The sequence below is a fragment of the Pygocentrus nattereri genome, chromosome 24 (genome assembly GCF_015220715.1).
Source record: "Pygocentrus nattereri isolate fPygNat1 chromosome 24, fPygNat1.pri, whole genome shotgun sequence".
Lineage (NCBI taxonomy): Eukaryota > Metazoa > Chordata > Actinopteri > Characiformes > Serrasalmidae > Pygocentrus > Pygocentrus nattereri.
In genome coordinates this window covers 29924350-29946828 of record NC_051234.1, presented here as the reverse complement: position 1 = coordinate 29946828, position 22479 = coordinate 29924350, and the positions used below count along the sequence as shown (strand labels likewise).

The window sequence follows — 22479 nt, the reverse complement described above, 5'->3', positions numbered from 1 at the left end:
AGAAGTATAAATCAGCCTTTACACAGACTCGGATGTTATTTATCTGCAGTTTTCCCAACAGCTCTGCCCCCCGCTGCCTGCTCAGGGTTGCTGGGTCACTTTTAACAAGGTTTGCTGATGACTTTGTTTGTGAGAATGTGCAGGATGTGTGAATTGAAAGCGTGCTGGACGTGTCTGGACATGCCTGAACCTGTCTTTGGGTTTGTCTTCTGTGTGTGCGAGGATTCGACACTAAAGCCCCTCTCTCATCTCTCACCAAATCAAACTCAATAACACTGGCAGTTTACTGAGGCAGTAGCTCCGGTGCACAGGCGTCAGGAGGCTCTCCGTATCTGCTCCCATCAATCCTCAGCGAAGGCACGCTTGCCCTGAGATAACGAGCGTGGAAATGTAATGTAGCGTGTGTGGATGTACAGCTGTGTATCTGTGTGAATGAATTCGGTGCATTTGAGGCATTTCTCCTCTTTGTTTTCCACCCATATTGTACATCGTTGTGTTGTATGAGTATTTCTGTTATACATGCCAATTTGATCTTAAAGTTACCAATAAAGAGAGATTTCCTTTTTTAAGAAACAGCCTTGAGTCACTTCTTCCCAATGCTTTTGATGTGTGTAAGTGAAAAAAACAGCATTAAGAAATCATTTGATGCTCTTAATCATCTTTGTTTTCGGGGTTGTTTTCTCTTCAGCGAACATCAGACTGGTATTTTGGATTTCTAATCATGAGGGATAATCCTTTGTTGTGTGTTTGATCGTCATTAACGGTTTTAAATTATTAAACAAATCTAAAATACCGTGATTCATTCTGTCCTTTGGCTTTGATTATACTAAATATGAGGAGGCAGATGAAGGTAACACTTTCGTGGATGCTCTTCTTGCCTTTAACATGCATTCATCTAAATATCAACTGAGTTTCAATAGATAGTTCATTGGTGGAGCTTTGGTAGGTGATCTGCACAGAGATGAATTCTATCCTGTTGGAGTGAATAGGACTGTAGTACAGATACATGACCATTCACATTGCTGTGTGTACCGTTATACATTTTAGTATTTCTTTGGTTTGTTTTATACACAATAACAAATGAAATGTAGATTAAATGGTGTAAACTGTTCACTCACTTTGCTGAGCATTTTGAAAAGAAGTTATTAAATGATCAATGAGAGGTTTTTTTTCAACGTTTCTGTCTCGAAATGTGATCAGCACTTGGGAAATAAAAGTGCTTGATGATGTTCAGCTCTGATATTTCAGAATCTCCACCATCATTCTGGACACATCTGACATTTTCTGACTTTTGAGCTTCCTAGTAATGATTTGAAATCGTGAAGTTGTTCATTTTGCTCATTTATCTGCAATCAGATTTTTTTTTTTTTTAATATGATTAAAAAAGAACAACAACAACAATAATAATGGTAATATTGGGCCTCATTCACCAGCCATTCCTGAGAATAATTTCTTAAAACGCGCTTAGAAGGTTCTGACTCTCGTCAGTATTTGCGTCTTTGGGATATAATATTAGAACAGAATCTACACACTCAAGAGCACAAAGGTGAGAACAGTTTTGGGGCCAAATTCACGAAAGCGTTAAGGAAAAACTTTTAAAAGTTCTTAAGACAAACACTAAGAAGTTCATTAGAATGTTCTTAAAAGCAGTTCTCGAAAAAACTTAAGACGTTCTCAAATAATCTTAAGGAACGTCTTGATTGTTTTCTTATGTTGGCTATGCTGAACTTTACAGCCTATCATAAACAACATGAGACACATTTTGAATTTTGTGTTTTCGTTATTTAGTTTAATCCAATGAAGGAGCAAAATGAAGGACAGACATCGAACCAAGCTTTTAAAACACTTAGCAGACAAGAACTAGAGGTGGTGGAAGAAACAGCCAGCAGGAAAAAACAATATCTGTGGAATGACGGCAGAAAGCAAGAGGACAGGCAGGAGTAGCAGAGGCAGCGTCTGAGTTTAATAGTTGATTTAGATCAAATCTTGTCAACAGTTTAAGGCCGCGTGAGTCTATCGTAAGGTTAAGAAAACAGTTAAGAACATATTTTCAAGAATACCACCTCTTAGAATTATTCTTAAGAAAACTGTAAAAAAGCAAATTAAGAGAATTCTTAAGAAGTTTGATGAACAAGTTTTCGTAACTTTTTCTTCAGAATGAACTAAAACACATTTAAGAAGATTTTCTTAAGACACTTTCATGAATCTGGCCTCTGCAGTTTAAGAAAACGTCACGAATCCGACGTAGACTTTTTCTTAGGACCTCTCTCAAGAACATATTTAAGAGAAAACGTAGGAAGATATTGGTGGAAGAGGCCCATTTGTGAATTATTGAGTCGACAGACGTGATATTAGGATGAGATACATGATTAATGCACTTTTTTGTGACACTGTTAACACATTTTCCAAGTTTTATTCTTCAAATCATCTGTAGTTCCAGGCTGAAGCCCAGCTGCTCGTACACTGTCTCTATGAATTTGGCTACAGGCTACACTGGACACTGCTCACTGGAGACATTATATATGATATATATGATATACAGTTGGGTGCAAAAGTGAAAATTAGTTAACACATGTCCTTCAGAGACGCACGTTTTATTGCACAGTCACTGTTTATTTGCTGAATCCAATGTAAAAAGTACAACATAAAATGGGCCAAAGTTTATATTTGATTTATATGTTTTTTTTATATTGTGGTATTCCGCCACTGGCTGCACAGCCATTGGAGCTTGTAAGCGTGCACGCAAAAGGACCATAAGAAGAGGATCATGGGAAGCACATGCCCTCACTGAAAAGACACTGGTATTTTTGTTAGTTTGAGATGTTTGTGTTTACTGTGTTTATGTACAGGGTGGTGGGTTTAGTTAGCCTAGTTAAGTGTCCACTGTGGAGTGGATGTTTATGGCTGTAGGTGACCTCCTCAGCTATTTCGAGTGTTAGGCAAGTGGCTTTTATTCCCTGTTTAAAATAAAAGAGCATTTTTGTGCAAAAGCGATGGCCTCTCCTGACTCCTCTTGTGCACGATGCTAATATATTTAATTTTATGTTTATATTTTACTTTTCCCATTGTGTTAAAATGAGGAAATGAATAGAAATTGTGCACTGAAATGTTCAAACTAAATTCTCTGTAGAGCCCATGTGTCAAACACAAGGCCCGCAGGCCAAGTCAGGCCTGTGGCACAGTATTTTTCAGACTGCGAAATTATTTTAATTTTCTATTAATAGTAACCCATTTCACCATGAACTGCACTACAGTTTCCAGCATGCACCCTCTCCCCAACTACAATCTATGGGGCGTAGATGCCGGGTGTCTAGTGCTATTGAATGGGCAGTTTTAAAATCCTACTGTACACTGCGGCCAGGTAAAGATTTAACAGTGATCTGCAGCTAATGTGGTCTATTGTTCTATTCTTTTTATTTAGTATTTTTTTAAGTATCCCATGCTTATTTTTTGCTGTTGTAGTTCTGGCATATTTTGACTAAACAATGATCAGTTTGGGTCTTGGCAAAATAAAATAAAAATAAAATAAACGCAGCTCGGCCACTGATTTGTTGGTTTTTTTTCAGTATGGCCCTTTTAGTGGGTGAGTTTGACTCTCCTGCTATAACGATGTGTTGACTTTACATAAAAACATCTTTTGACTAGTTGATGTTTAAACTTTCCAAACACTCATCGGTTGGAACGTGCGGCCGCTGCTGCTCTCATTTGACGTCAGTGGTGAAAACTGGAGCCTGTGTTCATCCTGAGGAACTTTCCACTCATTTAGCCATAGCAAAAGAAGGAAAAGCCTGTTTTTAGGGTCAAATGTGTTTATCTGCAATTCGCTGCACAAAACAATGTGATTAATTGTCATTCATTTTTTTTTATTCATGTGACAGCCGTAGTCTTCAGAGCTTCTTTGACACCAGTGAGCTGTTTAACTCCTTAAAAGTGGACTTCAGTGCAAAATGCTTGAGCTATTTTTATCTTATAGAAGTGTGTAATGAAACGTTCGGCCTTGGCCATTTAAGGGACTAATTATAACTAATATACTGATTGTTGGATCAGAGCCGTTATGATTGCATCACCTAAGATGGCTCTGTTACTCAGACATGCTCACACATTACCAAACAGCGAATGCGTCAAAGCGCACAGGGATTTACCAGCTTCCCTGTGTTGGAAAGAAGAGGAAGTGTGATGAAACAGAGAGGAGGTGTTTGGTTACAGACATCTGGATGGAAAAGAGGGAATCCAGAGAGGCACACAGACGGCAGTGTCTGCGCTGAAGCCTCAGGTGATCACTTCTTCAGCCAACACACCCAAACACACTCCCACAGTCACATTAAGTGGGTGATTGGGTTCCTGTACATTTCCTGTCTCTCTACAGCAGGTGCCCACTTTAAGGCTATTGGCTGAACCTCGGCTTCACCTTCACAGCAGCGCAGCCCAATCAGTGCCATTCAAAACTGAAAACTCTCAGCGCCATCAGCACAAAACATACATTATAATCAGTGTAAAATTGCAGCTCCTTTAGTGACCATTATTTAAAGTAGCTTAATTTTCCAAGAGAATTACTTTTATTCCGTTTTTTGTGCCTTTACTCTAGAACATTGTCACTGAACACACTTTACTGTGAACTCCATAACCTGCACATGTTTATTCCCTGGTTTGCAGTTTTGTTAAATTTGATTTTTTTTTTTTACTTTTTTTTTTTGTTTAAGTTCATAGTGGATTTTTTTACAATATAGACCCCCTTCGTTCAAAAGCACAGTTTTTGAGTGGTTACTGAAGGATTTTTTTGTTGTGAAATGTGCTGTATCTGCGTGAATGTGCTGAAGTTGTATTTTAGGCTGCCTATTTTGTGTTTACCACTACATGGTCGTGTTTGTCACACCTGTTACTTGTCCTGTATAAGCCGGGTCTAATCTTGGCATCAGTCCTGCCATATAACTGTGTCAGCCCATGTCTTACAGGCTAGCTGGATGCCTGAGACCCCTGGTATCAAGAGGGTTTGAGTTCTTCATTACCCTCCTGAAAAAGGACCACTAGAAACCATTAGGTTTTAATCCTAACTGTAATGGTCCTTTTTCATGACAGACCTAATGGTTTTGTTTTCTAATGGGAATTATGGTCTCCAATAGCAACCACTAGTTTCCTGTAGAACACATTTAGATCCCATTAGGAAAGAAACCATTAGGATCCATAACACTGTGATATCAACCCATTAAAAAGGCCCAAACATATTACAAAACCATCAGGAACCAACAGAAAATGAATGGGAATTATGGTCTCCAATAGCGACTACTAGTTTCCTGTAGAACACATTTACATTCCATTAGGAAAGAAACCATTAGGATCCTTAACACTGTGATATCAACCCATTAAAAAGGCCCAAACATATTACAAAACCATCAGGAACCAACAGAAAATTAATGGGAATTATGGTCTCCAATAGCGACCACTAGTTTCCTGTAGAGCACATTTAGATCCCATTAGGAAAGAAACCATTATGATCCTTAACACTGTGATATCAACCCATTAAAAAGGCACAAACATATTACAAAACCATCAGGGACCATCTAGGCTCTCTTGGATGGTTTATTATGATGATATAGATTGATAACTGTGCTAAATGTGTTACGACAGCACCGTTTTCCTTAGAAAACATCCCAAAAAAAAGCAGCTTAGTTTTGTGCATCACGAATGAGCTCGAACCACTGATGGTCCAATATACTAAAACATGCTGTAGAGAGGATTACAATGTGTGGACCTGAAATTCACAGCTATAGAGAGCAAGCACTAACGTAGCTATGCATGTTTGAGATGTTGGGGACTGTGTAGTTAAAGAATAAGCTAAAATAAACGAATGATGGTGGTATTTAAAGGTTCAGTTCCGGCTCACAGACGCTTCCCTGAGGACAGACCCGAATCTGAGGCAGTGACCCATGTTTTGAGTGCTGGTCAGTGGTTGCTGTATACGGACACGTTTGAACAGCTCCCTCCAATCACGGTTTAATACCTGCTGCCAGAAAATCAAAGCTTAAAAGGACTATATAGGTATGTATCACAGGGAAGTGTGTTCTTAGGCACGACGTGAAGCTGTATACTGTGGTCATTTCATTCATTTTCTAACCTTTTGTCATATAACAATGGACATGTAATAACACAGCATCTGTTTCATGCAAAAACCTTCACTTTAAAGTACTTTTTCATCACCACATCACCACCGCAAGTCTTATTTAGCACCAATCCAACAGCGCCCCTCATCAAATGTCTCCCTACTCCCTACATACTGCCCCAGGTAGGAGTTTGAATACATGATCCTGCAGCCCAACAGAGCAAAATACAGCTAAGAAACAGTCATTTGAGATTCAGGCACACCCACACTTGATAAATGAGGCACTGTTTGGCTGTAGAGGCTAGAATTACTAAACTTTCATAGCTCAAACACTGTTTAGGGAGTCCGGAGCCGTTTAGGATTCAGCCTGGGTTTGTCGCGACTTCTGACTGAAGCACCAACGTTTTAAGTTTAAGTGACACTGTTTAGACTTTTATGCTGCCGTTTCACAGTTAATCATACCGCAAGTATTTCAATTCAAGCCTGATGGAGGTGTTTGGGCTGTTGGCTCTTTTAGCCTAGTTCTAGTTAAGAAGTCACCAGTGATTTAAGAGTTAAGAAGTAAGCAGTGATACACAGTTCAGTCACTGTGAAGCTGTCATGGGTGTGCATATGTTGTGGATTTTACAACGGCTCCAGATCAGACCTGCGTACACAACACCACGACATTGGTATAACTTTGCAATGGTATTTTTTATAGTGAAAAGTCCTGATATGAACTACAAGTGCCCTCACAAACTGCCCTTTTGAAACACCCCAGTCTCACCTGCCTCCACTGATCACGATACTCAGATGTGTGATACTCTACAAAGTCACAGTTTGAGAAATGAGACTGTAGGCTCTGTTTGAACAGCAGTGAGTGGTGCAGATTGCACTGTAACGTGTGCATGATGGTCTAAAGAACCGTATTGTTGCCTTGCATTGCGAGACTCACAAGCTCGGCCAAATCACAATCTCCAGTGAGTCCAGTATTCAGATTTGGCAACTGTGCACTACTGGTGATGAACTAACATTTGGCTTGATAAACAAATGTTTGCTTCCCCCAGTTAAATGTGTGGGATTTTCTATTTTCTGTTTTAATTATTACATTTATTGAATATTTGTTGCGGTCCTAGTAGCCTTTCTTAATCAGATTACCACAATATGATATTGCTCATTTTTGCTCGCGCCGCCATGGGATCAGCACTTGGCTGTGCATTCACATTCCCACACTTGTTTTCATGCTATGTATGAAATGTGATTCGGATGCCAAAGTTGAGAAATGAAATAAATAAAATAATCCATTATGTTTTGGGGGAGCAGTTTTCCTTTGAGTTTTAGCTGGTCTACCAGCATGACCAGATTAACCCGTTGACCAGACCAGGGTATGTTTTAGCTTTGTCCAACTGGACGTCCAGCTGGTCAACCACTTTGATCATTCTGAACCAGCTAGAATATTGCTGATATCCATCAATGACCAGCTTGGAACATCTAAAACTAAACAAAAAGATGATGTTGAGCTGGATTTCTCAGTAGTGATTTGGCGCTGCAGGAAAAAACAAGAAGATGAACTCCAATGTTTTGGTTCAGTCTGTTCTGTTCATCAACTACTCAGCTACTTCAGCCACTGGCTAGAGGTGAGTCATCCCCTTGGAGGTGCCGCCAACTTGAATGTTTAGAAATATATACTTGATATGTTGAGAGAGAAAGACTCAGGAGGCTGAAGTGATGGATTTAATGATTTAATCTTTGATACGTTTTTAGAATTTGATGGAAAACAGTTCTTAAGAATTAAAGAGTCTTTGGTGTAGGCCCCATCCTCCCATCCTTGTGGCTCAGGTCTTGGAGCATTGAGACTCTCGCAGATCCTGCCGGATAGGGATGGCACTACTTGGACAACCAGGTGGGGACCAAACTGGTGGTGGCAGGTGGGACGGAGAGGAACGTCGAAACGTTGGCACCTGAAAGCAGCAGAACAGCTACGTAAGATGAATCGTTTTAAAGATAGGTGGCGGCCAGCGGCTGGTCAGAGTAAAGGCCTCAGCTCACATACTGCGGTTTCGTGCCGCGGATGCTCCACTAATGCAAGTGACACTATGATATTTAAGTTCAGTGACAACTGGAAAACCGTTCTATTACAGTTTTAACTATGGCGATGTGTGAGTGCAGAGTACTGCCGCTATTTAAGGTGGAATGACTAACGTCGAACATGAAGCTGGGGAATTGGGAGCCAACTTTAGCCTCATCTTCTTGTGAACTAAAATATAAGATAACCTGTATGTTTTGGTGCTTTACGGCTAGTTGGCTGTCCGAACAGCAGAGTCTCTTGCTGTCTTCAAACGTAGACTGAAGACTCATCTCTTTACACAGCACTTAAATGAGCATTGAATTATAAGCTGCACTTATTTTATTGTACTGCGCTGTGTATTGTAGTTTACTGTATTGTATCAGCTCAGGACCGTATTTCTCTCTAACCTATTGGTAACTAGCAAAGATACTTTCTCTAGATTGACAAAGCACTTCTTGTAAGTCGCTCTGGATAAGAGCATCTGCTAAATGCTGTAAATGTAGTACTAACAAATAACAGACCTGACATCTTACATTTAGAAAGTTTTTTTTGTTTATTTAACAAATACACGCTTAACAGTGAAATATTACTGTTTCTGTCTATGCGTTTAGCAAAACAAAGCTCCTCAAAGTTGTCCATCTCTGTTTAATGGCACGCCTCTTTTTTACCGACCAGTCAGTCTTTGTCACATTGCATCTTCATCTGCGGAGTTCGCCCAGCTGCCATATGCACAACATGGAGAAGGAAGCCTCTGCGCAACGTCTGTTGTTCCTCATTTTCTCCACAATTATGTCATATTGTCCGCTAACGCCAGCCAAACGTTGTCTCCGTAAGAAGTATGCTGAGGCCTTAATGAATGAATGAGTGACGTAGCTTTGGAGCCTTCCTGGTAGAACTTGCACTAAAGCTGGCGTGCAGGTGGCAGAGATCGCCAGCTGGTGGACTGTGGTCAGAACCTAGTAAAGTGCAATTAACCAAGCAATTCTGTGCTTGATGCTCATTAGTAGCAGCTTTTATTATTGTTTATTGTTATTTAGTTTTGTTTTTCATTTGTTTATTTCATCTTATGAAAAGAAAGAATTTGTCTTCTCTGGGAAATATTCTTCTTCCTAGTATTTATTTGTTAGTTTATTCATTTATTTTATAAACCTCAGCCAATAGCCATAGGTCTGTAAATTGCTCATTAGATTTTTACACTATAACAAATGGCTCATCGATTCAACCTAATAAGATTACTTCTTGTGGGAACAAGTAAATTAATCAGTTTTATTCAACATAAAGAAATACTTTCAATGAACGATTTGTTGAATAAAACTAGTGTAATTGCTTGTTACTACATATTTTTCAAATTGATGAGCCATTTTTTACAGTGTAAAAATCTAATGTTGAAAATAGAAGTTTATGAAAGTATATTTAAGGTGCCTCATTTTATTTTATTAGTTGCCTGGATTGATCATTAAACGATAAGCATTTAAACGGAAGCACTGTGGCCTTTCGCTCATCCCAGGTCAACTGGTTTATCTGGATCTTGGCAAGAAAATCTTGCTTGTTTATCTGGATCTTCTCGAGTTTTAGTTGAATACCCCGCTCTAATTTTTATACCTTCAAATCCGTAAATTTTGAAGCTGCCCATCATTATAATTTTGCTTCTTTGGCTCTCAGTGAGTCAGAGGTCTACCTTCTTACGTTGTACTCATTTTTCTGGACCTCTTCCGCCACTAAATCCAAAACAGAGCATTCCTAAATATTCATCACTAAGTTTTACAGCTATGATGCGGTTGATTTTCCATAAGACAGTGTTCTGTTTGGGTGTGCTCTAAAGAACGGCGTTTCCACCGCTGTTAATCAGCGCTTCTCTCCTGAGTGTTAATTATCTTGCTGAGTGTGTTGTGTGAGGTGCGTTGCTCTGTGGAAGGGCTAATCGTTTCCTGTCAGTGTGCTTTCTTCATCACTCGTCTCCCAGGTGTTTGACCTGAGAAAACCGTCAACATGATTCAATCATAAATATGATGCTGCTTCACTGCCACCTCCATCTGAGTGTTTACCCCAAGACTGCTTGCACACTAATATGTGCATGTACGCTTTGATGGTCCATTACGGTACAGAGAGCAAGAGACCCGCAGCTGTGGAGTGGAAGTCTCCGGAGAACCAAAGGGAGCTTTCCCTCCCAGCCCTCCGTCTGTCCGTCTCCAGAGTAGAGCTAGAGGTGCAGGTTTTCCCCCCAGGAGCCCCCCTTTGTTACCACGGTAATGAAGGCCGGCAGCTGCCTGGAGACGGCCTCGTGGGAGTGGACGGACGGCGAGAAGGGAGATCGTTTCATGTTCTTTTTTTCCTTGGCTGAGCCCAAGATGAAAGAAGCACTCACCTGAGCGCCGCCAAGACAGGCTGGCTTCTTTAGCTTTTCACGGAAGCTATAAGGCTAATTTAAAACCAGTACTACACCAATTAGCACTCGCAAACTGCACGTCTAAATCATCAACACTTGCCTCAAATTGCACTGAAGTGATAAGTAATCTGAGATAGACTTGTTTGATGTGGTTCCTGACACTGCGTGATAAAATGTTATGAAAATAGAAAACGTATTTCTAACAAAGTGATCTATACATAATTTTAGGTATAAATATTCTCATGTACTTGATGTCAGATGTCCTGTTTACTACCAAAGCTGTTATGCTCCAAACTGGCCATTAAATTCTAATTTTAAAAAGTTTCTTCCCACATCTATAACTTTGTGAGTAACAGGACTATGTGTTTAGCATTTACTTCCTACCATTATAGCATTTTTTTATCTACCAGACACATTATAAAGGAGGAGGAGACATTGCTTGTTCATTGCTTGAAAAATGAATGGGATAGCTTGTGGCTGCATCCTTTTTGTGGGGATATATGCATACAGAGTAGCCAGCATAACCTCAGAAAACTTTTTGTGAGTTATTTGAACCAAACACTATGAAAGTATCGGCGACTTTGGGTACTGCCAACATTCTGATATGGTTTATAGCTGAATGCAGTAATACAAATCATCTCAAAACCTTTGTCCGTTTTTTATAGATACCGGTAGGTCAGAAACCACATAAGCAAGTCTATTTGAGATTAATTAACACCATTGTTTGAAATAAGTGTGTCATCATTTAAGCTAGCAGTTTACATTGTGCTATTTGGTGCGGACAAGTTTCCATTAACTACATTAGCCTCATTGCTTCTGTGCAAATGTAAAGAAACGTAAAGAAGCAAACTTGAATTTGGGGCAAAGAAGAAATTTAGCTTCAATTTTTCACCCAAACTATTTCCTTAACACCCTTCTGGGTGTATTACTGTAACGATGAGTCCCAGAGAGTAAATTAAATTAAGTGCAGGTTTATTGAGGAATTCGAAGAATTGTAAACACAGACATGCAGGGTCAAAACTGTATGAGCTTCACATGAAATAAGTCAGAAAGTCCAAAAACACAATCCAGGTATCTATAACGTAATTCATGAGCAAGGGCTCATAGCCAGAGAGCACATACAAGGGATATACTGATCCGGAAAAAACCCTAACAAGACTTCATACCGAGCTGAGCTCAGGGTACAACTTAAGTAGTCCACTAATTGACTTCTGATTAGAGACAAGTGTCAGCATGATTCAGTACTCAGGTGAGTGAGACCACTATTGGCATGGAGGGGAACCGGCAACAGAAGTGACAATTACATACTAAGGCTTATTATTCATGAACCACAGGAACCTCAATGCAAACTGAGGTTTGTGTTAGTTTGTAGAAGTGTGTAATAAAACGTTGGGCCTGCTTGTGGACAGTAACTACGTAAATGTAATTCGTTACTGTACTTAGGTTGTTTTTCGTGTATCTGTACTGAAGGTTCTCCATTTTTTCACTCCACTACATTTGAAAGTCAAATATCTTACATGTTAGTTACCTTTGAAGCAGGTGATTGTGTTACCACATAAATAGTCTCTTTGCATCTTTACAAAGTGTCTCATGTAATTTCCCTCTACAGTGTTCAGGACTACTTTGTCCGCGCTGCGAACCAGAGGAAAGGCATGCTGGCCAGCACTCACCTGGTCCTCCAAACTCCTGAGGGCACAAAGTACCAGGCAGCGCAGAAATGGGGCCTGCCTGCCGTTACCTTGCGCTGGGTACTGGAGTCCGCCAGGACAGGCAAACGCCCAGATGAGGCGCGCTACCTGGTTGAACTGCCACCATCTCCAGGTACCACACGGCAAAAAATGGCATCTTGTCAAGTAAAATTGTCTTACATTTAAGCAATAAATCTAATATTTCTCCTGTTAAAATTGTTCCTAGATTATTTAACTTTATTTATTGCAAATGTTTACTTATTCCAATTAATTTTGTTAAGTAAAATTCTCACCATGTTGGCAGATATTCGCACTTATTTTATTAAATGTGCTTGAAACCATCAAAATGATCTGCAACTATAGGTAGAATTTACAGCGGTCACTTTGTTTAGAGCTGGTTTTGACCTGTTGGTCAGACCGACCCAGTGCAGCACGCGGTTCAACGTCAGCGCAGCAGCGTAAATCTTTGGGAGAGTCTGTTCAACATAAATGATGAACTTACCTAACTTTGTGTAAATAGAGCTCAATATAGAAATATGTCCACATATGCAGTCGAGACTGACGCGGCTTTTTTCTGAATTTCTACAAACACCATTTCATTTTATAGTAAATGAGTTTGGGCTGGTTTATGTTTATGAACAGACGCCTACAGATCAACATAGTAAAGGAGCTCATCTGTGATCCTGAGTTTAAAGCCAGTTTTTATTCAACTTAAACTTGGAACTAAGTTGTAAATAAATCTGAAACTGAAACTTTGCTTGTGTGTAAAAAGTGATTTCAGAGCCACTCGGTTCTCCCTGATGGAAACTGTTTACCTTCAGTGTTTTGTGCTTCTGATCATTTTAATAGACGTCAGTGTCACTAATTAATGACGTTCTATTAAAAGACTGGTTTACCAAGAGAGACGCTGGAGGACTTTCACCTGAAATGAGTTCATGAAGCCAGTCTGGTTATAAAAATGATAACAGGACATCAGAGCCAGAATTACTCTTTTAGTACTTTTACTTTATACTTAAGTACATTTGAAGGTAAATACTTTAGTACTTTTACTCAAGTGGAGGTCTAAAGGGAGGAACTTCTACTTTTACTGGAGGAATATTTTACCTTGGGGGTCTCTACTTTAACTCAAGTACATGATTTGTGTACTTCGTCGTTCACTGCATTCAAGGAGTTCAATTGAATTTGAATGTCATTGCTGTCAGTTGTCAGGGGAATGTAGAAATGTGGACAATGTCTATATTTAAATAAACAAATAAATAAATAAATAAATAAATAAGTAAATATATATATATATATATATATATATATATATATATATAATTTGTATATTTAGCTCCCTTAAAAATCACATTGACCATATGTAGCTTGACATATTTAAACTGTATCCATTACAGTGGACAAACATATCAGCCTGATTCCCGTGGTGCCCTAAGCAGTTTAAATTTGATTATATGAAGGAGTGGTGAGTGTGAGACACACACATACACCTCCGCACTCAGAGGCTGGCTTTGTTTCAGCCTCCAGTTTCCTGAGAAGCACAGGCCGTTACCTAACGTAACCCGCACGCCCCATAATTCTCGGTGATTGGTCTGGTTTCCAGCCATTAGCTTAATTGAATCCCAGTGAACATGACAGCAGCTGAAGCGTCTCTGAGAGTTTAGAAACTCGGCCTCTGCTGCATGAGGCACTGCGCTGGAGTCATTAGTCAAGACATGATTTCACCAACGCCTCTTCATAGACTCAACATCAAAGAGCCTAACATCAGGTTCACACTCGACACGACTCGGCAGGGCCGTGTAAGCACAGCGTCTGTGGAGCGTGAGCTGCCGTGTGTCCGATCCACGCTCCTTCTCATTCATCTCCATCACGTTAATGCTTCATCAACTCTTTTTGGTTCTTTTCCTTTTTCTAACTGGAACAGTTTCACAGCCGTTTTAAAACTTCGCAGCACATTTATTTTTTCGTGATGAAACCACGATCAGTTTTTACCATCAGCCTCCACATCACAACTACAGCGCAGAAGCTGCTCAGCAAACACTGGGCCAACAAGAGAATCACATTTTTGTAATTTTTTTATTTGAAGTATAGTTTACAACCTAGGATTTGATTGCATCTCTAGGCAGTTTATACATTGGCGTTTTAGGGCCACTGTTAATAAAAATACAAAAAGTAGACTTCGAGAATAAAGAAAAAAAGTCATATTTAGAGAAAAAAGTCGTAGAATTACGACATTAAAGTGGCATTAACAGATCACAATATTGTGGCCAAAGGCTTAGCAAAGGGAAGCAGCACCTCCTCGGGTTAAAGGAGGGGTGCTGAGTTGGTGGAGCTACACTTTCATATGGATTCACCCACAAAGAAACACTCAGTCTCCCCATCTCTCCTGCTCATCAGCACCAACCTGTTATTAGTATAACGGTGAGCAGGAAACTGTGTTAATCTAGAATAAAGAGCAAGACGGACTCGGAGGAAACCGTCTGTCTGTGTTTAAGGAGAATTGCAGGCAGTGCCGTCTACATGGCTATCGGGGCTACATCTCTGTACCATTCAGAGGTGGCATGACGTTTCACAGACAGTGAGAATGATGATCAGAACTATCCACAGAGAGACGGGAGTAGAGCCAGTACAGCAACCAAGACCCCAACGCGTTATAGCAGCCCCTCTACAGTGAGACCACTTTATACTCCAAATATTATGACTTTGTTCTTGAAATGGTACAACTTTATACTCAAAGTCTACTATTTTTATTTTTATTAACAGTGGCCCTAAAACGCCTTCGTAAGTTTATGCTTCACTTATGAGCACAAATGAGAAATAGGCCTCGTGTGTTAAAAATGCAGCAGGTCGGAAGAGCTTGTGTTTTCGTGGATGAACGATGCATATTTAGTGCAGCGGAATGAAATTAAATGAAACATTGATTGCAACAAAAGCGTATCTGTTCCATGACACGTAGGACTAGAAATGCTTCAGAAATGCATATGGTGTGAATAAGCTGTGGTTTTTATGTGTAGGGTCTTTTTTTTTTTCATTTGTGTGGGTGAGTGAAGCTTAAACTCAATAAACTTACAGTCACGTCACACACTCCCACTTTCTGTAGAGCTCTGAACTATATTTAATGATACTTTACTAACACAAAAAGGGTTTGTAGTTAAATGCAGCCGTACAAATCGTCTTAAAGCATGAATTTGTCTTTACTTCTGTCCATTTTTATGAATAACAGTATGTCATACACACTTTAAAAAGAGGGTTCAAGGGTTCTTTCATAAAACGGTTCTATATAGTACCACGAACAATCAAAGAACCCTTTGCATGATTAAATGGTTCTTCAGATTGATGGAGAATGTGTTGCATATGGTTCTATATAGAACCGTTTTCGCAAGATTTATATTTAGCACCCAGAAGGGTTACTCTGTGGTTACAGTGGCTGTGTTTACATGCAAAATGTTTGCCAATCCGATTGAAAACATTCCGATTATATATTCAGACCGAGGTGTTTATGCTCACTCTACTCAATAATCTGATGGAAAATCTTCGTGTACATGTCCACTACAAGTAATCTGACCCATGACGTGCATGCATAGAGATCCGCTTAGTGTAGATGTTACCATGACAACCAGCATCACCTGAGTCCAGTCAGAGTGAGATGAGCAGCAGTGAGCAGTGCTTGTGTTTTTAATTACTTTAAAATGACATCAGACTCAGGAAAACGTCCTTCACACGTCCTTATTAAAGAAGGCCGAGAGGAAGACGTCGTGTTCTGAGACACATAAGCTGGACATCCGTCCCACCGCCGTCTTTTAAAGGTCAGACCATGAACTTCGTTTCCTCTGCAGACCAGTTTCTCAGTTTCACTGCGAGAGCGACGCACATGCAGAACGGACTTAAACGTTCCGATAGGGAATGTAATCAGATACAGGCGTTTTGAGATTAACACTTCTACTTTCTTTGAAGTGTATCAAGATTTATACAAGCAGTTGACACCGTGCTAATTAGTGTAGACAAGCTTTCATTAGCTACACTAGCCTCAGGGTTTGGGCCAAAGAAAAACAATGTTTGCATTTTATTTTTTTACCCTAACTATGTCTATAAGATGACAATGACAATAATATGTCATTGTTATCAATTGTCTTTCTTAATCCACAGGATTCTAAGATCAGTCAACTCTATAAACACACATTCCCTCTTTACATAGACTTCTAAAACTTAATAATAGTTTGCTAAAAATGTGATGAGCATGCTGGCCTAGTAGTTGCCAAGCAGCTCCTATGCTGTAGTAGTGTAAAATGATTTAATATAGTGTTCACTTATTTAATGTATTTACTTTTTTGTCTTAACTATTAACAGTTGGAGTATTGAACTGGTTCCCATGTTTTACCACTGAAAAAGGATTGGACTTTACCTGTAACACTACTCAGAGAATGATCCTCTCCAGCTGAACTGCCATAACAGAAGCATGGCGCAAACTCATACGACAGTATTTATGCTCTGACGGGATCTTTTGTGATGGACTGGTATGAGTTCTGAGCCACTGACGGCGACGACTACTGCGTTGCTCAAGTATAATCTTCTGTCCAAGCGTGTTAATCTAATCTTCACTCGGGCCTACCATGACACGATGGCGCCCTTCATCCTCAATCTACATGTCCCTGTACAGATAGTGTGCTTACCTTTCTTTCACCAGCACTAGATCAAGTCCAATGGTTTAGCCCCCCCTACTGCACAGGGGCGGCTTTTGCACTAGGCGAAGGTAGGGAGCTGCCTAGGGCCCCATGAAAATACCAATAAGATAATATTGTACTTGCTGATGTTAAATAACATAAATCACATTACGTATTTTTTTTAAATAGCTGATATTTGTGATTGTAGAGATTTTAATGCAGCCCAACTACCTGGACATAGTGGAGGTGATGGGAGACCGACCCCCCTCTGAAAAACACAACAAGGCCAGAGGAGCACAGTGAGCAGCAGCCTTACTGCAGGAAGGAACATTTTTGCAGGTCATTTCTTCCCGCAGGCATCAGAATGAACAAATCTGCACTTCAATTAATCCATTCCTCACGCATCGTTGTACATCTGTGTAACATCTGCACTGCTTATTCTGCGCTGGTCATGCTCTTTTGCACAATACTGTATTTTGCAGCAGTACTGCACTGGGTACTTTAATTACTGAGCAACAATACTGCAGCTCTAAACTTCCTCATCTGTGGAGTACTGCTAGCCCCTTAAACGGCCAGGGACCACCGGCAGGGACCACCGGCAGGGGCCACCGCTTCAGAGTTTTATCACACACTGTTAACACTATTATAACCTAAGACAGACTGCATGGCCCTGTAGTTTTATATATATATATATATATATATATATATATATATATATATATATATGTGTGTGTGTGTGTGTGTGTGTGTGTGTGTGTGTGTATATCGGTGTTGTTGGAACAAAACCTCACGTCTCCATTTTTGACTTTTTTTTTCAGGTTTTGACATAATTTGAAAATACATGTTGCCCTTTATATTTTATGATGATTGGACTATTGGACTAAAACAAACTACCCAAAATGTCTTGGGAAAATGTCTGGTTCCATTGACTTACATTAAAATTAAAGTAGTTTTTTTCCTTCTCCTGTAATCACTAAATCGCCAATCAGTCATCACATTCTAGCAGTAATGCCTGCCTGCCTTCTGCTGCCCAAAACCTGTTTGCTGTAGAAAAAAGGAAATATACAGGTAGGCTTTCCTTGCTTTTCAGTGAAATACATCTTTCCACTTTCTAAAATTAAAGAGACGTGGACGAGTGATTAGAAACTATTTTACTCTCTGCTGTTTAGCGGTCCTGTTTTTGATATAATGGGGGAATAGGAAGTGGCCAGGCTCATCACAAACCGGCTCTGGTGCTTTGTCATGTAATCAGAGCCAGTTTATGAGGAGTCCAGCCATTTCCTATGTTCCGCTGATGTAGTAATATAATAAATTATATCACAGTTATCTGTAGTAACACAAAAGAGGCTTTATTAGAGATGTTATAAGGAGGAGACGGTTTAAAATATGATTGGGAGCTCATAATGCTCAACATGGTGTCTGTTTACAGACAAAGTCCCGCCTTTCAAGAAAATCAGCCAATCAGCTGTCTCTAAGACCCCCCCCCCCCCCCCCATTAAAAAGTGGCAAAAGTCAGAAGCAAAAGAAAAATTCAGAAAAAAAATAAATCCAGAAGCAAAAAATATCAGCAAAATCGACAAATAGAAAAAATGAAAGCTACATTTTATACCTCAATGAGAAAATATGTTTGATTTAAATCTAATTATTTGAATTTACAACAACTTTCTGACATTTTGATACTCGGTATCTTGTTAATTGACAGTTTTATTAGAAAATTGATGAATTAAAGTGTAAAAATAATAAAATGAACTGAATAAATCTCCCCTCCCCCCCGCGCGGAGATCTGAGGAAATCTCGGATTTTGTTCCTGATTTTTAGTTAACGCTCAAAATGGCGTCTGTTTACAGAGAAAATCCCGCCTTTTGCTAAAATGAGCCAATCAGCTTGCAGGTACAGCCGCGCGCGGAGAAGCCGCTCCCGCCGTCCCGGAGGTCTGAGCGAGCGCAGTAGCCCCAAAAGGTTTGTTCTCTGCGTTATTTCAGTCATTCGCTACAAAAAAACAGTTTTTCAGACTTTTGTAATATTTTACCACATTAGAAACGGAAATGTGGCCTTTAGTTCCGAGTTTTTAGGCCTCTCCCCGTTCAGAGAGAGAAGCCTGGTCTTCGTCAAGATGGCCGCCGAGTGGATTTGAAACGCAGCTACGTTTCCAGTTGACCTGATATGGAAGCTGAGGAGGGAACAGGGCGGTATGGCCGGTTTAAAGCAGACTGGGTGTCCAGTCTTATCCGCTAAACAGCGGTTGTTTGTTTGACTAAGGCCAACGGCCTGATTAACCCAGTAGGATCAGGCGTTTCTGCTGGTGTGGAGCGAAAAACGCTGCGTCCACACCGAGACTTCCAGGAGAAGACTGGACACCCCTGGTTTAATGACTGGACACACCTGGTAGGACACCCCTGGTTTAATGACTGGACACCCCTGGTTTAATGACTGGACACCCCTGGTTTAATGACTGGACACACCTGGTAGGACACCCCTGGTTTAATGACCGGACAGCCCTGGTTGGACACCCCTGGTTTAGGGACCGGACACCCCTAGTTTAGGGACCGGACACCCCTGGTTGGACACCCCTGGTTTAGGGACCGGACACCCCTGGTTTAATGACCGGACACACCTGGTTGGACACCCCTGGTTTAAAGACCGGACACACCTGGTTGGACACCCCTGGTTTAATGCGTACTGACCTACCTTTGTTTCTAAGGTTTCCCATTTGAATGTATGAAGCGTTATTCAGCACTTACACTGATAAACGTCCCTAATAAGTCAGTGGTGCAGTAAATGTAGGGCCCTGCAGGAGGTAGCGGTAGTAGCTTGGCTCCAAATAAAACAACAAACAGCTGTTTATCCATTTTGTTTGCTGCTCTGGTCAGTGGACATTTTCATTAAATATAAGAGTTTTTGTATTTGAATTGTTTTTGTAGAGCTGCTCAATTCAAAGTTAATGAACCTGTTAGTTCTGTTTAAAACCTTTTCCTTGCGTCCTTAGGTCTGTAGAGATGCCGTTAAAGGGGAATCCACAGGTTTCTTCTAAATTTCCGCATAATAAGGTGGTTGAGATATAAACAGAGTATATCTGAGTGGTTTGATATTGAATGGTTCATCTGTAGAGAAACACGGACCCCGATTTCTCTACAGTGATGCTGATAGGAACCAGAGGTCGACATGTTTACAACATGTTTACTATCCAAAACCCCCAGTGAACCTAGCTGTGTCTTCAGAGCTTTCCTTTGTACTGTTGATGATGGTAAATTAAAGAGGAATCTGTTGAAATGTTTTCTTTGGGGACCGTTTGGCCTTAGAGCACCTTTCCTGTATCCTTCCACCTCGAATGTATTAAAATTAATAGATCAAAACTTTAATCACACAAGCACTGTAACTTAATCCGAATGTATTCATAACCATTTTAGAACCGTTAAACTCTTCAGACGTCTGGTTCCTATCACTACCACTGTGAACAGTTCTGAAGTGTCTCTACGCTCTTAAAGATGGTCCTTCACAGGTTCTTTAGTAAAGACGGTGGTTCTGTTCAGAACCATGAACACAAAGAACCAGTTGCATGCTGAAATTGTTCTTTGCCTGTTGATTGGTGGAAAACGTGTTGTACATGGTTCTGTGTAGAGCGTTTTTGAAAATGGTTCTGCAATAAAATATAGCACCAAAAATAGGTTCTGCTGCTGTTATAAGCTTGGCATTGTAACAGTAGCAGAACCCTTTTTGGCATCATATGGAACCAGTCTTTTTTTTTTTTTTTGCATTTTAACGCTAGGATGCAGTACAAAAATTAATGTTTAATGGTTTTTTTATTTTTAATTTCCGCCTGAAAGCACTTTTAAACGTGTTATCATAATGTTTAGTGTTGGTCAAGCCTTTTTCTCACAGTCCTCTTGTGTGAAGAGCACGATTAGATTGCTGCTTGAACCGTGAAAGCAGGTCACCGACATGGAGTGTCCTGAAGATGGCAGTGTTACACCACCTTTATATTCACTCTCTTTTACTTCTGTTAAACAGATGTTGCTGGACTGACTTCTGTTCCTGCTGGACAAGGCACTGAGAGGATGCCAGAGAGAGGGAGACTCGTTCGCTGTGCTGTTCAGGTGATCAGACTCTTGTCCCTCACTTTGACTGCATTAAAACGAAAAGATCAAAATACATTTTGACCAAAACTTTGGCACAAAACTACTGTAAAGCAAAGTCTCAGATCCCAGAGTGCATTCATAACCATTTTAGAAGCATTAAATATATTTTAAAAACATATTTAAGCATCTTAAATATGGATCTTCAAAGGTTCTTATTAAAGACAGCGGTTCTGTTCGGGACCATGAGCGCTCGAAACCATTTGCGCGCTGAAGTGGTTCTTTGTGTGGTAAAACGGCTCTTCGGATTGGTGGAGAACGTGGTGTACATAGTTCTTTTTGAAAATGGTTCTGTATAGCACCAAAAAATAGGCATCATATGGAACCATCCATCCATCCATCCATCCATTTTCTAAGCCGCTTCTCCGTCAGGGTCGCGGGGGGGTGCTGGAGCCTATCCCAGCGGTCTTCGGGCGGAAGGCAGGATACACCCTGGACAGGTCGCCAGTCCATCGCAGGGCAGACACAGAGACACAGACAGTCACTCACACCTGGGGACAATTTAGCACACCCAATCGGCCTGACTGCATGTCTTTGGACTGTGGGAGGAAACCGGAGAACCCAGAGGAAACCCACGCAGACACGGGGAGAACATGCAAACTCCACACAGAGAGGACCCCGGTCACCCGGCCGGGGAATCGAACCCAGGCCCTCCTTGCTGTGAGGCGACAGCGCTACCCACCACGCCACCGTGCCGCCCCATCATAGGCATCATATGGAACCAGTCTTTTTTTTTTTTTTTTTTTTTTGTAGTAATTTTTGCATTTTAACATTAGGATGCAGTTCAAAAATTAATGTTTGTCTTTTTATTTTTAATTTCCACCTGCTGCAGTGAAAGCAAGGGTTATTTTTTAAATGTGTAACTATTATTATTATTATTATTAATAATAATAATGTTTAGGATTGCTTAAACCTTGTTCTAACATTCCTCTTGTGTGAAGAGCGCGGTTCGGCCAGTGCTTGAACCATGACAGCAGTTCACAGACATCAAGCGTCCTGAAGATGGCAGTGTTACACCACCTTTATATTCACTCTCTTTTACTTCTGTTAAACAGATGTTGCTGGACTGACTTCTGTTCCTGCTGGACAAGGCACTGAGAGGATGCCAGAGAGAGGGAGACTCGTTCGCTGTGCTGTTCAGGTGATCAGACTCTTGTCCTTTGTCTCTGCAGGGTCTTTCGCCTGTCACCATACATGAGCTTTGAGAGTGTGTTGAGACACCATGAACACACGTCTCCTCAAAGACAAGTATGCTTATTCATGTTTTTGCAGGGTGGGGCCAGGCATAAATACCCCCCCCTACCCCCCCGTCACCACCAACTGCATGTACGATGCTGATGTAAACCTACTAGGCAAGTAAATTGAAGTTGTATCTCGGTCTTTTTAGCACGGGCACCTCTCTGATGAAGAAACTGAATATCATGTAACAGAGCTTCGCTCTTTTGTTCCACACCAGTCGCTCACTCTAGC

At 40.6% G+C, this 22479-nt stretch overlaps 1 long non-coding RNA gene across 1 annotated transcript; it reads left to right on the top strand.

Annotated features, from left to right (window-relative positions):
- The first annotated feature begins 18765 nt into the window (after positions 1 to 18765).
- On the top strand, positions 18766 to 22137 carry LOC108434951. The gene is made up of 3 exons (XR_001858408.2): positions 18766 to 18835; positions 20885 to 20970; positions 22065 to 22137. It is a non-coding gene; the product is annotated as an uncharacterized LOC108434951 (long non-coding RNA).
- The last annotated feature ends 342 nt before the right edge of the window (positions 22138 to 22479 follow it).